The sequence below is a fragment of the Gadus chalcogrammus genome, unplaced genomic scaffold, assembly GCF_026213295.1.
Source record: "Gadus chalcogrammus isolate NIFS_2021 unplaced genomic scaffold, NIFS_Gcha_1.0 GACHA122, whole genome shotgun sequence".
Classification (NCBI taxonomy): Eukaryota; Metazoa; Chordata; class Actinopteri; order Gadiformes; family Gadidae; genus Gadus; species Gadus chalcogrammus.
In genome coordinates, this window is record NW_026613557.1 from 20,001 (window position 1) to 42,500 (window position 22,500).

General features: G+C 44.1%; 1 long non-coding RNA gene across 2 annotated transcripts in view; it reads left to right on the forward strand.

Annotated features, from left to right (window-relative positions):
• Window positions 1-4,441: 4,441 nt before the first annotated feature.
• The window catches only part of LOC130378939 (uncharacterized), an 18,184-nt gene continuing 125 nt past the window's right edge, over window positions 4,442-22,500 (forward strand). The window contains exons 1-4 of one of the 2 annotated variants that reach the window (XR_008895012.1): window positions 4,442-4,549; window positions 4,775-4,846; window positions 22,141-22,191; window positions 22,428-22,500. The exon at window positions 22,428-22,500 is cut by the window's right edge and continues 125 nt beyond it. This is a non-coding gene — a long non-coding RNA (uncharacterized LOC130378939). Of the gene's footprint in view, window positions 4,550-4,774; window positions 4,847-21,466; window positions 21,554-22,140; window positions 22,192-22,427 lie in introns of those variants that run through there. The other variant, XR_008895013.1, reaches the window with a different exon arrangement.

The window sequence follows — 22,500 nt, forward strand, 5'->3', positions numbered from 1 at the left end:
CGTTCTAAACTGTTTGACCTGATGGGGATGTGGTGTTTCAAGGCTGCTCGGACGGCCGGGGAGTTTCCCCCACAGAGCCATCCCCCCAAACACAGACATGTTGCCATGGCTGAGAATATATTGTGAAATACACTCAATAATTATTCTGACGACATGGAAAAGAAACACAAGACTACGCACACACACACACACACACACACACACACACACACACACACACACACACACACACACACACACACACACACACACACACACACACACACACACACACACACACACACACACACACACACACACACAGACCACAGATAACAAGGGGTTATCAAAGGGTTTAGCGTCCTGTAGCTCTACGTATCTGGAGACGCAACGGTGCAAAGGAGGAAATGAAGATCTCAAGGTAAATAAGTTTCTCTATTACTATTACCATATAAGCCTGCAAGTCTGCAAGTATCCATCACAGCTTGCACAACAGCAAAGATGTCTGTTTGTGTGTGTGTTTGTGTGCGTGTGTGTGTCAATATTAACTTTTTTATGAGGCCTTTTCCCTCGGATAAGTACATTAACCTTTTACTTGTCAAAGCACAAAAGTCACTTTTACGAGTAAAAATGTGTCATCTTACAATTCAAAAAATGTTTGTGAACGGAGAATGCGGAATTCAAAAGAACCAACAGTTAAAATCATTCACACCATGTCAACCACATCACTAAAACAGCCATATCCCTCCTCTCAATCACACCACCTCTGAGCAATGTTTAAATCCTCACTTCTTCTCAATAGACTGATACTGCTGTTACTCAGACTAATGATGAAGTCATGATATACATCCAAACAGTGTCCCAAACATAGAAATGTTTTGGTAAGACTTTACAATAAGGTACGTAAAAACGTAGGTAAGTGGCGGTTACTCAGTAACTACTGAGGAGTTACTGGTAAACAGACTAGGGGATACTGTATTTGTTACTGAGTAACGAATGATGAACAACTGGGGCCCTAACTGGGGCCCTAAGTGACAGTTATTCAGTAACTACTGAGGAGTTATGAATCATTCTTTACTTATTCGTTCCTCAGTAACTACCCAATTTTTTGCGTACCTTGTTTTAAAGTGTTCCCACACACACACACGCACACATGCACACACACACACACACACACACACACACACACACACACACACACACACACACACACACACACACACACACACACACACACACACACACACACACACACACACACACACACACACACACACAGGAGTGAATGATTGAAGTTCAACATAAACGTGGTTTGCGTGGATGTTAATTTCCTGTGAGCAGAAGAGATAGGCTTCACAGAAATGATACGAATCAGAGTTAACATCAAGTACTGGAACAACCCGTACTGCTTTTAGACCATACACACAATGGGCCCTATCTTGCATCCGGCGCAAGTGACTTAGTCACTGGCGCATGTGTCGTTGCTAGTTTACAACTGGCGCAGAGCGTTCTTTTCCCACCAGCGCCACTCGCCGGTAAATTAGGGATTGATCATGCGCCGCAAGGGGCGGTTCGGCGGAAGGAGGAGGCGTGTTCTGGCGCAAACGGTATTTTGCCGTCTCTGAATACCATTGCGCTACTGACCAGGAAATACCTGGTTTAAAGTCAGTGGCGCTTTGTTCAGACGCTATTTTAAGGGCGCATGCATACATGCGCATGCGATGCATACGGATTGCTTGTGCACCTCGCGCATACACTTTGCTTCTCTCATCTACCTAGCAGCCGCACATTCTTGGTAAATTATTTGGGAAAGAACAGCTGATGCAGCGGTAATAAGTTGTACTTTTAAATCAATGCATCTGCAAACACCGTACAGCAAACACATATTTTCTTGACACAGACATCGTGTAGGCCTACATGCCCATAACTTTTAGGATTGATGAGTAGGCATATTTGATCGTGAAAAACATTGTTTTACCGCGAGTGAGTGTTAAAAAGAATGAATGAATGCGGGCGCGCGTGTGTGCTCTGGCGCCCAGTTTCCAACCTCGAAATTTCACTTCATTTAAATTTAATTTGCATGGTAGGCCTATTTCTTATCCTTACCAGATGCCCGAACCACCTCTGCTGACTCCTTTCTAAGTAAAGGAGCAGCGGCTCTAATCCGAGTTCCTCACGGATGGCTGAGCTTCTCACCCTATCCCTAAGGGAGACGCCAGCCACCCTTCTGAGAAAACTCATCTCGGCCGCTTGTACCCGCGATCTCGTCCTTTCGGTCATCACCCAACCCTCATGACCATAGGTGAGGATAGGAACGAAGATCGACCGGTAGATCGAGAGCTTTGCCTTGCGGCTCAGCTCTCTTTTCGTAACAACGGTGCGGTAAAGCGAACGCAATACCGCCCCCGCTTCTCCGATTCTCCGGCCAATCTCACGCTCCATAGTTCCCTCACTCGCGAACAAGACCCCGAGGAACTCCTTCACTTGGGCAAACTAAACACGTAACGCATAATACAATCAATGGCAATGTCTATTACCGCGGGGACACATGCATATTAGGATAGCATACAATACTGATAAGAAACAATGTTTATAATGTATTGCGTATATCATTAAATAGAACCACAGTTACCGCACATCATATGTTATAGCCTATCATACGTTTTCTTTGCCGAAATTTATTTGAGGACTCAGTATATTCCATGTGTGAATTAGGCCATATTATTTGGCAATATACTAAGCCATTTGCAGTTTGAAATTCTCGGAGACTGCAGACGCGCTGTCAAAATATCAACTCGTCCGATTCAAATGCGCTCATGGCTCTTAAAGGGGATGGGAGCTGGCACTCTCATTGGTTTGTTGCACGTTACGCCCAAACCACACCTACGGGTAATTAGGCTGCTTCAGACCAACCCTTTTGACACTTGCGCCGCGGCGCAAGCGTCATTTATCCGCCTGTAAAATAGCGATAGCGCCATAGAACCGCCCACAAAGCTACTTGCGCTTTGCGCTTCCCACTTGCGTTTCAGACCGTTAAAATAGGGCCCAATGTCTCTCTCTCTCACACTCACTCACTCAATGACAAAGTTGTGATAGAAAAGTTGAAAAGCTGTCTGCTATATGTTTTATCTTTATATTCAATTTAAAAAATATCTTGTGGTTTGTGTGTGTTTGTGTTTGCATGCGTCCGTGAGTCAAATGAAGACATCTGATAAAAGTAGAAGAAAAACGCTGTCACTTCATGATTGGTCAGAATTAAAACATGTGACGTGTTTTTTCAGATGATATAGCAGAGCTGACTCCTGAGAGCAGACGTATTGGAAGCTGTCAGGGAGGAACCCTGGTAACCATCTCTGAACTGGACCCTGGTCCCTGGACTCTCTGAGGAACCTGAGGACATGTCTATGGACCGGGAGGAGACCAGGAAGAGAAGATTTGGTAGGTGCCCTTTTGAGAGGATTTAAAATAAATAATTCAGTAAAAGAAAAGTGTTTTCAACTGCATACATTTAAAATGTACTTTTAGAAAACGTTTTTAGCCAAAGGTCCGACCTGATGAACCAGTGACCGTATATATTTATTCTAAATAAAGATGTGTCCGTTTGAGACAAAAAGCTCACGTTAACCTAACTTGACTTGTGATTATGCCCATGAGTAACGGACTATTGATAGGCATCTCAAGTATACGTGGAACAGAGTGCAGAGTAACTTTAGGGAGCAGAACACAAGTTTAGTTTTCTCAAGACTTATTATTAATGGTAGTGCCACGTGACATTAGAGTGACAATGGTTAATTTAATCAAGAATTATGTGTTTTAATAATGGCTTCTCATTTAACTGAAGTGATATCAGGTGTACTTATGAATTTAACATAATTCTATAAAATTTGTCATTAATATGAACATATCTTAAATTATCCCACAAAACATGTCCTTGTGTCTGCGTGGGCCGATGTGAAAGACCCTGGCAACACGCAGGCCACATGGTTTCCCCCCTCCATTACTGTGTGTGTACGTATGTAATTCTGTGTGTATTACTGTATAACTATGTGTGCGTATATGTCAATAATGAGGGAATAATAACATGTATGCTAGAGACCAGTACTTGCTCTGCTTAAGTGTGTTCTAAACACGAGAGCCACAGTACCAGTCATCACTTACTGAGGTGTTCTCAGTAGAGGTCTTCAGGTGTTTCTTCAAGACTGGGAGGGATTCTGCAGACCGTAGGGAGTCTGGACTGTGAATGACAGCCACGCAGTATGAATATATCAGTGTGTACATTACTCTGTGTGTCCGTGTGCGTGTGCTTGAGTGCGTTCGTGAGTCTGTGGGCAGTAGAAGAAAAACATTTCCTTACACTGATGGTATCGGAGTGCAAGCTGATAATTGGTCAGAATGATCACAAGTGACGTTGTTTTTCCAGCTGGTAGAGCAAAGAAGAAGGCTAAGTCCAGATGCCGTGGAAGCCGTCAGAGAGTAACAATGGTCACCATCTCTGAACCGGACCCTGGACTCTCTCAGGAACCTGAGGACACGTCTTTGGACCGGGAGGAGACCAGGAAGAGAAGATTTGGTAGGTGCCCCTTTATAGAGAATTTAAAAGAAATAATCCAGTCCAAAACAATGATCCAAAAAAGTATGATTTCCTCCAAATACATTTAAGATTTATGTTCATAAAACTTTTTTAGCCGAAGTGACCGTGTGTGTGTGTGTGTGTGTGTGTGTGTGTGTGTGTGTGTGTGTGTGTGTGTGTGTGTGTGTGTGTGGGTGTGTGTGTGTGTGTCCTACTCCTGAACAGCTCTATGGTTTCACATCACTGTCATTGTGAGCATCGGACTGCTGAGTATCCTCCTCATCTCCCTGCGCTTCAGTGAGTCTAAATCCTATCCTCCTGAATAGAATTACAATACAGTAATCATATAATTGATTGTATTAATAGCAATGATAATGTTAAATATTGTTTTTGTTAGATTTAGTGATAATAATAGGGTTAGCACACATACACCGCACGCACACCCATAAACACAGCATACACACACACAAACAATCCACACACACGTGCACAAACACACACGCACATGCACACACTGCACACACGGGCGTGCTGATGCAGGCGTTTCAAGACAAATGCAGCGCAGGACACCACCTACACACACACCACACACACATGCACACACACACGCACACACATGCACGTGCATACACACACTGCACACACGTGGATGCAGATGTTTCAAAACGGCAAGATTGAGATAACAGCCCCGCCGTCGACACACTCTCCCACCTGAGCCTTATGTCCATCAAAGACACTTTTTTGCAAAACCTTATTTTTCTTTAAACATTCTCCATCTCCTTGAGCCTCCAGAAATGTCTTGTGATATTGAAATCCCCCCTCCCCCCTGCCGACTGTATTAGCTGTTTTATTTTTCTTATGTTTTATGTGTAGGCTATGTGTGACTGTAGGCTACTGCTGCTTGTCTTGGCCAGATCACTTGAAGAGATGTTTAATCTCATTGACGCATTCTTCTGTTAACAAAAAAAAAACATCTCTCACGTCAGGTAGCCAATGTACAATCTGTAATCTAGCCCTCACACCCCCCCCCCCCCCCCTCACCCTCCCCCACACCAGCCCGTGCTTTAGTTCACTATAGTTAGGTAGGTTGCTGCCTTAGCTGTTGTAACATGAACACATTTTTCAGCTGTTTGTTATTATTATTTCCAACTAACCAATAGTAGTTGCCATGCATTTTTTTTAGTATCAATGCACTTTGAGCCCTGAATAACAGTAAAATCTGTTGAATGATTGATTTGCATGCATAGTCTACTACACTTTCCATTAAACAAATCCCCCTGTAACCCAACATTTAGCTGAACATTATATGGTCGCATCCTTCCACTCCCTGTTTTCTCACCCTGTTTAAACAAGAAATCCACTGCATTTGTCCCAGTGTTTGTGCCATGGGAAATTAAAGGTCCCATGGCATGCTACTTCATGGATGCTTTAATATCGGTATTAGTGGGCCCCAAACACAGTATTTGAAGACGTTCCTGAAATTCAGCCGTGGTGCAGAATTACAGCCACTACGAGCCAGTCGCACATTGAGCTTTCCCCAAATGTGCCATTTCTGTGTCAGTAGCTTTAATGCAAATGAGGAGGAGAGAAGCGGGTCAAGAAGGAGGGTGGGGGTGTGGCCCTGAGCAGCTTGAGGCCACGGTACCATGCGCTCTGCTTACAGTGGATGTATCGCAATGGCGAGGCATACAACAATCAATCCCTTTCTCCTCAATGTCATGGTTCATGTACTTCAGGGAGTCAAAGCCAAAGTTCCTTTCCCCCAATTCCTTCTCAACCATGGCGGAGATAACCCCAACTACAGTCTGGTTATGGAATTACTAGGGACGTCAAAGAACCAACGTTTTATGCGCCATAGCATCAAAGCAGAACGGTTATCCAAACTACAAAGCACCACATATGTTGCGCTCACATGGTCATAGCTCATTGTATGATTGGCAGGCCGAATTTTCTGGGCGGGCCAGTCAGAGAAAGGGGAGGTAACTTGGCCCCTTATGGCGACATATGGGGCCACATTACAAATCAGCACGCCTGAGCTTCCATTTTTTATAAAGACGAGCAGGATAGCTAGTGCTCGTTTTACACCGAACACAAGTTTTAGCCACTGGGAGACGATAGGCAGGCTAGGGGAACTCATATTAATGTTAGAAAACTTCATAAAGTGAGATTTTCATGCCATGGGACCTTTAAGCAATAAAATACACTCTCCTTCTCCGGTTTCGTTCGCGACGCCCTTCTTCTTCGTCTTTTCTTCAATTTGTCTCTAGCTCATAGTCTTATCTTTCATTGATCGATGCTTCGGATGTTGTGAATGCAAACGAATATATGATGCATCGTTGCAGTAACATTTAAGATGATTGCGATGAGTTCTGCCTGTTCTGCCTCCGTGCTGTCTGCGGTCAGACCAAAACAAACTACAGTGTCAGCGGCCGCACTTATCCCGCCTCTTGCGAACTTCGACCATGCGTCCAATCCCGCCCCTTGCAAGCCCACCCCCCTTGATTCTACTGATGTCTGAACGACATCGATGTCCGAACGACATCGATGTCCGCATATAAAGCATCAAGTGTGAAAAACCCTCAGGGTCGAATCTTCTGATATACAAATACGGCAAACTTAAAAATATTATGCTTGCCTCATGAAGTAAGAAGAAAATTATTATGCTTGCTTCATTGTGTTATAGGTGAACCCTATATATTATACGTTGTAACATTATAGGCAAAATGTTACGACATTATGCGCTCAGAAATTAAATACAATATCGACCGGGGTTTCCATAATATTGCTATGGGTTTGAAAACAACTGGAGGTTGAGCGCAGGCAACGCACACACGGACACTCTAGTCTTACTTCTATATAATAGCAGGCCTGTCGCACCAGTTACTCAAGTTGGTCAGTGTGCACGTGCCAAGCAGCCTGCAGCTCTCACACACACACAACACACGCAAACGCATGCATACACTGCAAACGCGCACATACACACCGCATCCACACACACACCGAACACACACACCGCACACATACGCAGCTGTGCACAAACATACACGGAAGCACACACACATACACGCACACGCACGCACACACACCGCTAGCCAATACAAAGGCAGCGACACACTCGCCCAGGTAAGAGGTTATGTTTTTGACCGCAACGGCTCCGCCATCGACACACGCGCAGGTAAGAACACACACGCACGCGCACACACCGCAGCGACACTCGCCCAGGTAACACGTTATGCTTTCAAACATAACGGCTCCGCAATCGACACACGCGCAGGTAAGAACACACACGCACTAGTGTTGGCTCGTTCGTTCGCGAACCGGTTCGAATGAACGAGTCTTTAGGACGAACCGAACCGAACCGGTTCTCTTGTTCGTTGGGCCGTCTCGTTCACCATTCGAGTCACCGGAAAATCGACTGAGCGAACGAACGAGTTTCCGGTAGCACTAACTCCACTGAGTCTGACTGACTCAGCTGAGAACCGTGCAATGGCGTGCATTCCATGATGCGATTTACTTACTTACTTACTGCTATAGAATAGCAGGCCTGTCGCACAAGTGAAGGTGCGTCCCCACCAATCGCGAAGGGGCGACATGACTCCATACAAATTCAACGTAGAGACGCGAATCGGGCAAATATTTTGCTAGAAAAATCCTGCTACAAGATTTGATTTGTAGCGCCCTGCACCGGCGAGCGCGTTGATGAGGATTTGCAATGTGACACTTTGGCTGTTTCCCAAAGTGAAGGCTGCAGTGCAGTCCGGTGAACCAAGTACCCCTGACTGCAGACCGCAGACGGAGCCCACATGGAGGGGGCGGCACTCAGTCCACATGGAGGGGGCCGGCACTCCGCCCACATGGAGGGGGCGGGCACTCAGTCCACATCGAGGGGGTGGGCACTCCGACCACATTGACGATTGAGCAGATTTCCGCTGCTCTTGTTAATGCAAGAGTAAACGGTAGGCTAATACTATGTTAAGCTAGCGGGAGCCCATGCTGTTAATTAAATTATACAAACAGATGGTACGGGAGTATTGTGACTGGGTATCTTTCTTGCTGCGTACGATGGAACTATTATAAAGTTAAGCATAGCCAAAACGACTTGCAAATACATTTAATCTTGTTTATTTTTTTTTCGCTAAGCTGTTCCACTCATGGACCTATTTAGGTTCCACTTAAGAGTTCACGTTACAAACGTTCGCCGTTGCTCCATGTTTAAATCACAGTGCCTTGTTCGTGACCAGTCTCAAATTCACTAACTGAAATAGTGCCCCCTAGTGATCTTTTTTTTTTTTACTCAGTATTAATAGGCCTACAATTGCTGTTTTCGCTTGAATTTTTGTATTTCTCTACTGATTGCTTCGACAATGCAACATTAAAAGTTACAAACAGCGACTTCACACAGAAGCTCTGGCTTAGGGCCCCCCACCGCCCTTGGGCCGCTGGGCATGTGCCCGGTGTGCCCGTGCGGTAATCCACCCTTGCCTGTAAACAATGCAACGTGTGCGAACTCCTGTAACCGTCTGTCAGTGAGAGTTACAGGCCCAGTAAGAGCCAAAATAAGATTGGGGGAACTATGAAGACTGGGACCCAAAGGTATGACCTTAACAGATGTAATGTGAGGAATAACGAAGTGACCACATCTAGGGCAAAAAATTTACCTCAATAGACATAATGAAAAGCTACATGTGTGAAGCACATTAAGTTACACCAATCACAGGAGCACTAACGACAGTCTTTTTATTCAACAAAACAATTAAAAAATAACAACTACAAAAAATAGATTGTAAACTATTAACATAAAAGACAAATCAATAATAAAGAGTAGAACAAACAAAGTCTCAACGGGGGGGGGGGGGGGGGGGAACACACTGACGCCTTCCTCAGTGAGGTGGACGCCACTCTCGCTTCACGCTCTGTCGCCCGACATCGCCGTCACCGCCGCCATAGCTGCAAAGCGCCGCCATTATGCTGCATCATCAGACTACATTGGAGTCGTGTGGCGCAGGCGTCATGGGGAGGGGGACGGGGAGGGGGGACGGGGAGGGGGAGAGGTGTTTGACTCAAAAGAGTCAAACACCTTCAGGTTTCTCCTGTCCATCATCTCCACCCAGAACAGTTCATATCAGTATGTAATCTGAATGAGAATTGGAATGGTTTCCACGTTTCTTCCTCATCCCCGCCGTCATGGGATTTGCGCTGTGTTGATGCTGCCATCTGCTCCCAACCTTCCATCCCAATGACCTCTGGGAGAGAAACGCTGTCCTTGAAAGACTGTAACTGGCACCATGCTGCTGCCTGAATTTTGTCCTTCAGGACAACATCATCTTCCTTGAAGAAGAAAGAAAAATTATTTGTGTCTGTACTTGACACCCTACTCTCCCAAAACCACAAAATGGTATGCAAACAAAGGCCACTACTACTGATGAGTTTTCAGTGATAAAAAACTACACTATTCAACTAGTCATCAGACAATTTCATCCGGCTATACATACAACCTCCAGCATTACACACATATTACATACCAGGTTCCCAGGTTCCAGTTCCTGGTCTTCAGTTTTGTCTGGAAATAAAAGAGATTGTTGTCTGTAATGTTGAGTAGGCTAATACAATGGAATAATAAAAGTAGGCCCTCGTAGTGCAATAGATCAGCCATGGAGTAGGCTATAACTTGTATATTGATGGTGTCTCTAAAAGTCAAAGAAAACCAGTATAAACATAAAAGCAGTTTTCTACAAAAAAACATTGCAGCGTTTCGGTTTTCTATTTTTCGGCTGCTTTGTATAAGATGGCTTGTGCATATACACAATGTAATTAGACTAATATAATATTGATATTCTATTTCTGTGGACTCTTATGAACATTTCAAGACCCAACATGAAGTATCAACTCATTGCTAAGGATATCCACAACGACGATAAAGTAAGAATGCACCAAGGGTGGGGGAGGGTGAGGGGGGCTATTTTGACCTAAGACACTAGGATATATTTGATCTATATTCACTAAACATATTTATTCCACCGAATGGTTGACATTGGTTGACATTCCTGAGATTCTAAGCTTTCAAACGGTGTATGACATGACTATGGCTGTGTCCCAATTCCTAGGACGCATCCTTCGAAGGCTGCATTCGAAGGATGCGTCGACGCCGATTGCGTCACAGCGACGCGCCAAGTGCTGTCCCAATTCCAAGGGTCCTTCAAATGCGGCCTACGAATGCAGCCTTCTTTTCCCGGATTTGAAGGATGCATCGGCTGTATCCTTCACGGCCCAACGTATCCCAAGATCCTTCACGGCCCAACGTATCCCTCCCAAGATTCATTGCGCACTCAATCAATGGAGATGGCGGAGAACGGCGATTTAAGTTTTGCATTTAAATGTAAGTATTTGGTTTCTAGTCACTCGAGTAGTTAACGATACAAATGTTAAAAAAAAACAAGGGCCCTTAAAACTTTTTTCATTAAAGTAATAGGCAATATAAGTAAGGTAATGTTACAGTTAGTGACGCTGTAACGTTAACTAAGAACACCCGTTAAGCCCTATAGTTTCAAATTTAAGAGGTCAAAATGGTTATATTTACCGAAATTGTGGCGATTATATAGATAATTTGCTATTCTGTAACGTTAGATAAATGGACCAACGCGAACACAGGTTGTTGACCCTGGTTTTCAGACCGTAACGTTACAGACGTTGGGATTGATTACACAGTTAACTTGGTTATTTTGCTATTTAAGCTGCTTTTGTTTGGTAGTGTGAAGCAAAACTAATTCTAACATTTGGTTTTGGTTTAGGGAGCCAGCAGCATACTGCTCGATTTATTCTATTGAGGGGGGAGAACGATGAGCTCTTCACCGGGGTGAAATACTCAGCAAGTGTGGCTTGGGGGTAAGGAAAACAATCGTTTATTTATATCGTAAGTTAGTTTATAAAAAATATTATAGGCCATTTATATATCTACATTTGACCATCTTGTAAAGGTTAGTTAAATTAACCCTCATTAAACAGCAGGACAGATACAACATCCCCAGAAATCGTTTACTACGATGTCCTATTTTGGGTTATTAAAGAAAGAAAGACAAAAAAAGTCACAGCTCGCATCAGTACTAGACAGCACTAGAAAAACACAAAGAAAAAGGGTGTTTTAACTTCTACTGGTTGTCTTATTATTATGGGCTTCATATAGGATGAGGGCTAATTTAAATGTAACCTTTAGAAGATGGTCAAATATATATATTATAAATGGCCTATTGTTAACATGGGCTATTAACATGATTGATAAATGTGTCTCTTGTTTTCTCTGATTAATAATGTCTCTGTTTAGGACAATTCTGGAGAAAATAGGCCTGCAGGGGAAGGTGACTCCCCTGCAGGCAAAGAAAAAATGGGACAATTTAAAATAAATAAATAAAGTATGTACATGTCATTTTAAATATACATTATTTGTTTTAACCATGCAAGTTAATAAACACTTTTGCTGAAATTTGTTTTGATACTGCTGTTGTTGTTAACTGCCATGATTGATTTCCTCTGCCTTAGGATTGCAAGTATCCAGGGTCAGGAGAGGGGGTAGGTGGGAAACCCGGTGCTGCCACTTGGCCCTGGTTTGTCCCCATGGATGAGGTATTGGGACAGAGGCATTCCACCAACCCCCCTGTCCTAATTGCCTCCATCCCTGAGAACACACCAGGGCCAAGTACAGCAGTGGTGGATCAGGAGGTGGAGGACAAGGATCAGGAGGAGGAAAGACAGCGAGGGCCAAGGTCCAGAAAGAGGGACAGAGAGGAAGACATGTTCCAGAGTCGCTCACTATCTTCCGAAAAGGACTCAAGACTCACCTGTTCAGAGTCCACCTTGACTCTGCATAGCCACCCTCCCCCTTCTGGCCACCATTGTACACTGTGTTGTATTGTATTGTATTATAGTACTTAACTGTGTAGCAACTGCAGTAGCTGCTATCATGGCTGTAACACAGGGAATTGATTAGCCTAGCGATTGTGGTACTTGCACTTGGTTCTATGAACATCCTTTCTGTACCGACAGCGATATATTGATGCACTTCTTATGACAAATGTACTTATTGTAAGTCGCTTTGGATAAAAGCGTCTGCTAAATGCCCTAAATGTAAAATGTAAATGTTCCAGTTAATAAAGAGGACATGAGGCTACAAAGGGAGGCAGAGGAGAGAAGAGCCCAGGAGAGCAGGGAAAGAATGGATAGGTTTTTCTCAATTTTGGAGCGTTTGGTGGACAAATAACTTATGTTCTTTTATATTTAACATTGTTTATTATTATTAAACCAGCCAGTTAAGGCAGGAGCTGCGGGTCCTGAAGCGGCAGTACAAGGTAGCGCGAGAAGAGGAAAGGGATGCACTATCAGAACTTCGCGGCATCCTCAGGAAGAAGCTCACCACTCTTCGAAGGGCAGAATGGCACAGACGGCGGGGGAAAGAGAGGGCCAAGAGGCGGTCTGCCTTCATCGCAAACCCCTTTGGAGTCACCAAGCAGTTGCTTGGGCAAAAACGAAGTGGAAAACTTGTTTGTCCCAAAGAGGAGATTGACAACCATCTCTGCAACACATACAGTGATGCTGCTTGGGAGGAAGACCTAGGTCCCTACAGATCTTTGATAGAGCCCCCAGGACCCACCACAGACTTCAACAGCAAGGAGCCCAGTTGGAAGGAGATTCAGGAAGTTGTCAAGGCAGCCAGAGCCAGTTCAGCCCCTGGACCAAGCGGAGTGCCCTACAAACTATACAAGAGGTGTCCCAGACTCCTTCACCGGCTGTGGAAGATCCTGAGGGTTATCTGGAGGAGGGGAAAGGTAGCCCAACAATGGAGATTTGCAGAAGGTGTCTGGATTCCCAAGGAGGAGAATGCTAAGAACATCGAGCAGTTCAGAACGATCTCGCTGCTCAGCGTTGAGGGGAAGATATTCTTCGCCATCCTATCCCGTCGGTTGACGGAGTTCCTCCTGAAGAACGAGTACATCGACACCTCTGTACAGAAGGGCGGAATCCCAAAGGTGCCAGGATGCCTCGAACATACAGGTGTGGTCACACAGTTGATCAGAGAGGCAAGAGAAGGGAAAGGAGACCTAGCAGTGCTGTGGCTCGATCTCACCAACGCTTATGGATCCATTCCTCATAAGCTAGTGGAAACAGCACTGGACCGGCACCATGTCCCAGGTAAAATTAGGGACCTTATCTTGGACTATTACAAGAGTTTCAAGCTGAGAGTCACCTCTGGGACGGTCACATCTGAGTGGCATCGGCTGGAGAAAGGGATCATCACTGGATGCACTATTTCAGTGATTCTCTTTGCCTTGGCCATGAACATGCTGGTCAAGTCAGCAGAAGTCGAGTGCAGAGGTCCGATCACCAAGTCTGGAGTCCGCCAGCCCCCCATCAGAGCCTTTATGGACGACCTGACAGTAACGACGACGTCAGTGCCGGGGTGCCGATGGATCCTTCAGGGCTTGGAGAAGATCATCACCTGGGCTCGGATGTGTTTCAAGCCTGCAAAATCTAGGTCCCTGGTGCTCAAGAGAGGGAAAGTGACTGATAAGTTCCGCTTCTCTCTGGACGGCACCCAGATTCCATCAGTCACCGAGAAACCCATCAAGAGCCTCGGAAAGACCTTTGATTGCACCCTGAAGGACGCTGCATCCATCAAAGCCACAAATCGGGAGCTGGAGGCGTGGCTGACAGCAGTGGACAAGTCGGGTCTGCCTGGTAAATTCAAGGCCTGGATTTACCAGCATGGTGTTCTCCCCAGGATTCTGTGGCCCCTGCTTGTGTACGAGTTCCCAATAACAACAGTACAGGGCTTCGAGAGGAGGATCAGCCGTTACCTCCGTAGATGGCTGGGCCTGCCACGAAGCCTGAGTAGCATCGCTCTATACGGGCACAACAACAAACTGAAGCTCCCCATTAGCAGCCTGAATGAGGAGTTCATGGTAACCCGTGCAAGGGAGGTGCTGCAGTACAGGGAATCCAGTGATCCAAAGGTCTCCCAGGCTGGCATCGAAGTCAGGACTGGAAGGAAGTGGAGGGCGCAGGAAGCAGTCGAGCAGGCGGAGTCACGCTTGCGTCACAGCGTGCTGGTCGGCCCAGTGTCATCTGGACGAGCAGGGCTTGGTAGCGTTGCAACCACACGCTACGACAAAGCCCTGGGCAAAGACAGACGCCGATTGGTCCAAGAGGAAGTAAGAACTGGCGTGGAGGAACTGCGTGCTAGCCAGATGGTGGGGATGCGACAGCAAGGCGCATGGACGAGATGGGAACAGGCAGTGGACCGCAAGATCTCCTGGTCTGAGCTTTGGCAAGCTGAGCCTTACCGGATCAAGTTCCTGATTGCGTCCGTCTATGACGTCTTGCCCAGCCCATCCAACCTCTTCTGCTGGGGCAAGGTTGACGCACCATCATGTCCTCTGTGCCTCAGAAGGGGAACGCTAGAGCACATCCTCAGCTGTTGCTCCAAAGCCCTGGGAGAAGGACGCTACACTTGGCGCCACGACCAGGTGCTGAAGGCGATAGCAGAAACCATCTTCACTAGCATCACCCAGAACAAGCCTCTCCGACCAGCAAGGCAGGCGATTGCTTTCATTCGAGCAGGGGAGAAGCCTAAGCCCAAGCCAAGGGGGGCAGCGGGACTTCTTGGAACCGCACCGGACTGGCAGATGAAGGCCGACCTGGGGAAGCAGCTCAAATTCCCAGAGCAAATCGTGGAAACCACCCTGAGACCAGACATAGTTCTGTTCTCAGATTCAACCAAACAGGTGGTCCTACTGGAGCTGACAGTTCCCTGGGAGGAGCGCATGGAAGAGGCCAATGAGAGGAAGCGTGCCAAGTATGCCAACTTAGTGGAGGAGTGCCGCAGACGGGGGTGGCGTGCCCGGTGTGTGCCAATAGAGGTGGGCTGTAGAGGCTTTGCAGCGCGATCTCTCTGCAAAGCATACAGCATGCTTGGAGTCACAGGTGCACGTCAGAGAAAGGCCATCAAGACCACCACAGAGGCAGCTGAGAAGGCCTCTAGATGGCTGTGGATCAAGAGGGGCGATCCGTGGGTACATGCTACTTAGACACAAGTTGGGACTTGATCAATCCCGGCTGGGTCGCCTGGTTGAGGGTGTATGATGTTGCGAGACCCGAAACACCCAATGACCCCAGGTTCCATCACTGATGATGTGTCTAAGTGCATCAATAGATGTATATTAAACTATTATTATTTACATATTTATTGAAACTAACTTATTTAACTATTTATTAACTAACTATTTAACTAACTTTTTTGATTAACTATTTATTAAAACCCTAACCCTAACTAACCTTTTTTGTATTGACTAATGTATTCGTATATAACTTATAAAACATATGTACAACAATAAAACTATTTACAACAAAAAACCTTCATGTGACTATTTACAACAATTATTATATAACTACTATATACAAAAACATAATGATCAATAATAATTTTTGTTGGTTTCTTTGTTCTTTCTTTCACGCTGTCCGGTTTAACTTCTGTATACTAAGGGTTGCTAGGTGACAGGAGCAGCGCGTGGTCACGCAAAATAAAGGGAGGTAACGGTTTGTTACGTAAACCGGAAATGCTCCGTAGGCTAGACCGTCCCATTTCTTCGGCCTTCGGAGTGTCCTTCGCGGTCTACGAAGGCCGCATCCTTCGAAGGACGCGATCTACGAAGGATGCGTCCTATGAATACTCAACCTTATGATGCTGAAAATTGACCTAGCATGTTGGGGGGAACATGCTAGGTGTAACTAAAACTTTCTCGCCGGCGGGATTTGACGATTAAGTAGTTAACAAGACATAATACACAATTGCATGAATATTACTAAATATATTAAGCATTTTGACAGTCTCACTTACTTGCATGTTTTATGCATCACTCGCTCGGGCGGGCACACTCTAATTTCAGGTAATTTCAGGTACATTTCAGCTAATTTCAGGTCAGAAACGGGATCAGAAATGCTGTTTGACCAGTCCTCAATGTGAACTGAGTGGCCGCCCCCTCCATGTGGACTGAGTGCCCGCCCCCTCCATGTGGGCGGAGTGCCAGCCCCCTCCATGTGGACTGAGTGCCCGCCCCCTCCATGTGGGCGGAGTGCCAGCCCGCTCCATGCATGGACATAATAAAGGATGGACCACGGACTGGAAAATGGCCGCCCATTCATTCCTATGCAAACTGCTCAGTGGCGCATGGTAACATACAGGAGCGATTTGCTTCCGCGGTATGCGGCCAGGACATGTGACCTAGTCCGTGACGTACCGGATGCAGAGATCTTCTTCTTCTTCTAGTTTAGTGGCGGATCATAGTTTTTCCCCATATACCGCGACCTACTGGACTACTACACAGGAGTTTGTGACAAGGACGTTGACAAGGACAAGGACGTTGGCAAATCATACTTTAAATCATACAAATAAATTCAAAGAAAAAACCAAACTAACGTAACAAAATAAACAAAATAAAACAAACTAACAAAAGAAATGAATAAATAAAAATAAATATATATACTTAAGGTTAAATTCTTCTAATTAGGTTAGTATCTTTTAGCTAATTTATCAGCAATTTCATTGCCATATATTCCATGGTGGGCTAGAATCCAACAGAACTGAATAACTAAACCAAGGCTTATAATATTTAAAAGAAGATGCTTTACCTCTATCACCAAATCTTCACGTATTGAATTATCTGTTATAAAACGTAATATCTACAACCCATCTAAGAGCGGTTATTATTGTGGCCATCTCGATTGAGTATACTGATAAAGTCACCCACTCTATATCCATATCCTTTTTCAAATTCTGGAATATATATGCCAATACCACATTGTCCTTTGGGATCTTTAGAACCATCTGTAAATATTTTCAGATATCCATAGAATGAAGTATTTAAATAACTTGAGCAGGCATTAGCAAAACGTATTAATCGATGATTATCTTCAAGTGAGTTCGGTGGAAAAGGGAGAATGTTCGCATGATCATCAATGTATAAGGTAGGGTTGCCCATCCCCCACTCCGATCTACCGTCTCGTTCCATGTGCGCAGCATCAGCTCATCGAAATCGTAAGTTTAGGCTTAACATTTTAAAGTTTCTTATGAGTTTTGCATAAAATATGTTTCTTAATAGACCTCTATAATGTTAAATAATGTAAAACATTTCAGCTATCCAGAAATATTAAAGTATGCTACCATGGGATGTCTACAGTGGATGTTTGCTAGATACCTTAATCCTTTTTTCTTATATTTATATTGTAGCTATTGAAAATCAAATGGAAAAGACAAGGGCTGGAGTACCAGGGCAATCCCTTATTAAAAGTAAGTATTTAGCTTGACTAAGGAGAATATATTCACAGAACATCATTTTGTATTGTCTGTGTGTCCCCTAATATGACAAATGATTAGAATTACATGTTTACTGAATTCATACAAATACTGCATATGACATAAGCTAATGACTGTATGAATATGATATATTAAGCTACATTGTTCTATAAATTAACAGTCCCCTCACTCTGTATTTACATGTATAGTAATCTGTGTTTTGTAATCTTTAGGGCCAGAAGTGTGGATTATCGGGGACAGCTACGTCCGCCGTGGAGAGGAGAGAGCCAAGGAAACCTGTGGCCCCCACCTTGGCCTAGAGGCCAGGGTCAGTTGGTTTGGCTGGGGTGGGCTGAGATGGAAGACCCTCATCCCTTTCTTCCTGCAGTCCCTGAGAGGAACAACAGCCCCGGATGTCCTGCTCATCCACTGTGGCGGCAACGACCTCGGACGCCTGGAGGGAGTTGAGGTTGTTGCCGCAATGAAGCAGGACCTGCAGTACCTCCACCGGCAGTTCCCAGCAATGCAGATCGTCTACTCTAACATCAACGAGAGACGCCGGTGGAGGGCTGACCATCCGGGGAAGCTAAATTACGCTAGGAAATGGGTGAACAGTGTGATGAACCCATTTGTTAGTGTAGAGCTAGGAGGCAACAGCGTAGAGCATCCTGGGATAAGGTTTAACTGCTGTGGTTTATACCCAAAAGACAAGGTTCATTTCACCAATAGGGCAAATGACATTTTTTTAAAAAGCATTTCACAGTCAATTGAAGCGATAATCCAGAGTGGGTGAAACTGACACTTTTAGGGCCAATGCCTTCAGCCTCCTCCACTCTGAATTGTAATTTCAACAGTTTTCAATACTGTAAGATATAATCCAGGTCCTTAATCTTTATTCGATGATGCTCTTCTCTGCGTATTTGATAAATCAGTAATTATAACCTTTTGGGTAATCATTTGCGTTTATCACACTGTTCATTCATTTCACTGTTCTTCCTCTCATTCCTTTCCTTACTCTTCTGCCCCAGCCAAACAGCCAAACACTGTGTTTTGTTCAAATTTGGGGTGGGGGGTCTTTTAATAAAAGCTTTTTTTATTGTAACACTTGGTTCAAATCCTATTTCTTACACATGCAGCCATTTGGACACCATTCTATGATAGCTGATAACCAAGGTACACACTGTAATACAGTACTATAATCAAGAGGACATACAGGCAGTTCAAATAAAAAGAGATAGAACTTTATTGATCTGGAAACTTCATAAATATGTAAGATTGCTCCATATAATACCATAGTAACATAGTAAACGTATGTAGGCCTAAAAAATTCAGTTCAATGTTATTGCTTAAGAAACAGATTCCTTCCAACTAACTTTTTTACGAAGAATGCAATCAATAATTTATATAAAAGTAAATATTTACATATCGACCAGCAACGAAGTTGGAGTAGCCTACCCAAATATTGAATTGTAATACACCAACATTGTCAACTGTCATACATAGCTAACCATAACCCTGTCATACATAGCTAAACAAGCAAATTAAAATGAAATACCTACCAACGCAACTGAAATGTTAATATCAGAGAATTTACAATATAATGAAAATTACGTAGGTCTCCCATAATCATTCAGGTAATCAATACGTGCGTGCCTGTTCCAGCTATTTCAATGATATGTGTGTTATATATCCGTGTTCAACGCCATTCATGTCAAGTAAAGGACAAATCTCAGACTTTGGAAGTTAATGGAGTTAATGGAAGTTAATTCGGAAGTTAATGGAGCCGTGCACTTCAAAATATGTCCATAGCATGGAGCCGTTTGTTTCAGTACGGCTCCTTTCAGCTGCGTACCCAACGTAAACTGCTAATAAAACGCTTGAGGAGGCGTTTTGAAAAGAAAAAACTTAAATTTTTTTAGAACAGGGTAGAAATATAATTATGAGCCTTTGATTGATATCCAGACATTTCTTGAGGAGACACAATCCTGTTCCCCACTTGTATTGGAGTGGACGGCGATATCTACTTCTGGGCCGCATGAAATGACGGACCCCCGTCCACTCCCAGCTAAACAGCTGCAATACCAGGCTTGGCCTCTGAGCACGGGTGGATTGCGGAAGTATATGCCTATCCTGGGGGCCTGGCTCTGTCACGTTAAAATTGTACCGGGGGCGAAAATTGTACCGGCCTACGTCATCGTTTGTTTACATCCTGACAACCTGCCCGGCAACAGACAACGCGATGCAGAAAACATGTTTCCAAACGACGAAATAACATAATACAGATAGCGGATCGCTATCTGTATTATGATAGATAGCGATAACACTTGTTTTTACTTTATATTTGTATTGTATTTAATTGTTTAATCGAAACAATAAAAAAAATTGCCCGCAAAACGGGCGATCGCGTCAAATGACGCGTCAAATCACGTAGGAAGGTTCTTGAACATTCTAGACTATGAAACCTGCTTAAAACACTCAGTTTACTAGCTAAATTCGATTAAACAATTCAATACAATACAAATATAAAGTAAAAACAAGTGTTATCTAGCGATCCGTTATCTGTATTATGTTTCAAGAACCCTCCTACGTCATTTGACGCGATCGCCCGTTTCGCGGGCAAAACATTTGTCATTTGACGCGATCGCCCGTTTTGCGGGCAAATTTTTTTATTGTTTCGATCTATCTGTATTGTAATAGATAGCGATAACACTTGTTTTTACTTTATATATGTATTGTATTTAATTGTTTAATCGAAACAATAAAAAAATTTGCCCGCAAAACGGGCGATCGCGTCAAATGACAAATGTTTTGCCCGCGAAACGGGCGATCGCGTCAAATGACGTAGGAGGGTTCTTGAAACATAATACAGATAACGGATCGCTAGATAACACTTGTTTTTACTTTATATTTGTATTGTATTGAATTGTTTAATCGAATTTAGCTAGTAAACTGAGTGTTTTAAGCAGGTTTCATAGTCTAGAATGTTCAAGAACCTTCCTACGTGATTTGACGCGTCATTTGACGCGATCGCCCGTTTTGCGGGCAATTTTTTTTATTGTTTCGATTAAACAATTAAATACAATACAAATATAAAGTAAAAACAAGTGTTATCGCTATCTATCATAATACAGATAGCGATCCGCTATCTGTATTATGTTATTTCGTCGTTTGGAAACATGTTTTCTGCATCGCGTTGTCTGTTGCCGGGCAGGTTGTCAGGATGTAAACAAACGATGACGTAGGCCGGTACAATTTTCGCCCCCGGTACAATTTTAACGTGACAGCTCCATGTGGACTGAGTGCCCGCCCCCTCCATGTGGGCTCCGTCTGCGGGCTGCAGTCAGGGGCTTCTCCGGTGAACCGCAGCATGGAGGAGAAAGCTCTATATATAATAGTGTATAATATTATATATTTTAATGTATGATATTACGGCCAAAAGCTGTGTGAGCCTCCGGACAGCCGTAGCGCGTCGGGATTGGGCTTCGAGGGGTTTGTTTACTGGCGTTGCTTTGGTTACCGGTCTTGTGTGTTCCAACGGTTTATCTGCGGTGGTATCTTAAATCGCGGTCTAATCAATCCTTCATTCACTGCCTCTTCCGTGGTCATTACGATATTATGGACCGACTGCGTCTGGTTCTCCGCCGTCCCTCCCTCTTCCACAACAGGTAAAGACATGCTACGGTGGTTATCTCGGCCGTGGTTGACAATGAATTGGCATGAAGCTCCGTTGGCGGGCAAAAGATGCTTGCTTCATAACGCAGAGAGGAAATTATTATGCTTGCTTCATTACGTTATAGCTGAACCTAAATGTTACACGTTGTAACATTATAGGCAAAATGTAATTATATTATGTGCTCGGAAATGTGTTCCATTATCGACTGGGGTTTCCACATTACAGCTATGGGTTTAATTACAACTCGAGGCTGAGCGTGCAATGCGCGCGCTCAACCTGTAATAATAGCAATGATAATGATCGTTATTGTATTTGTTAGAATTTGTGTTAGGCCTACTAATATGAATAATTGCAACAATAGCAACGATAATGATATTGATAACTGTAGTTATTGCTATTTTAATTAGTATTAATATTATGGACTTTGTGTTTGGTTGGCTGTGGGTCCTGTGATGCTTAGACTCTAATCATCTATATATATCGATATGAGCTCTAAAACAGAACGACATCGTCTCTAATAGAGACGATGTCGTTCTGTTTTAGAGCTCATATCTTCTGTATTCCTCTGTCCTGTCCTAGACTCACCGTCACCCTGGAAAGAGGGGAGAGAGCACTTACTGGATGAACTCGGTGAGGGTTTTATCCAAGTTATTAAATAAATCGCGTCATTAACATTAATTTAAAAAACACCCTCTGCTTCTGTGATTCATATTGTGGTCTACTAAGGTCAGGTTTCTATTGTCGTCTATTGAGGTCATGCTTCTATGTGGTCTGTTAAGGTCAGGTCTCAGGGTTGTGTGTCCGTAACGAAGACCGTAAGATAAGCAGTTCTCTGTTGGTTCAGGATGTTCTTTTACATTCAACAGATGAATTGACACTTCAGGGCTGGATGCTTCACGACAAGAGTCTCTACCGTGTTTCTACTACTAAGAAGGGCTG